Here is a 322-nt window from a genome sequence, read left to right on the forward strand (position 1 = left end):
TTGTACTAGCTAATGCAGGTTCAGGCATTCTAAAGCATTTAAGTTTAGAAAAAAGATAACGCCCTTAGTAATCGTAAGAATACTACTTATGATACCTCTGGAAAGATTCATTTAAAAGCCTAAACACTGCTACATTATTATTTTCTACAATCGACGAAGGAAAAAAATCAGGAGGTATAATGATTATGGTAAGAAAAAGTCTTCTTTCAGGTTTCACTAAAATTTTAGTTTCCTCAGGTGGCAAAACAAATAAAACTCCACATTCTGCCTGCCTTGATTTGTGTGCAGTGTGTATGTGTTCGTGTGTGTCCACGTGTTCACC

This window comes from Mandrillus leucophaeus, unplaced genomic scaffold (assembly GCF_000951045.1).
Source record: "Mandrillus leucophaeus isolate KB7577 unplaced genomic scaffold, Mleu.le_1.0 Scaffold5, whole genome shotgun sequence".
NCBI classification, from domain to species: domain Eukaryota; kingdom Metazoa; phylum Chordata; class Mammalia; order Primates; family Cercopithecidae; genus Mandrillus; species Mandrillus leucophaeus.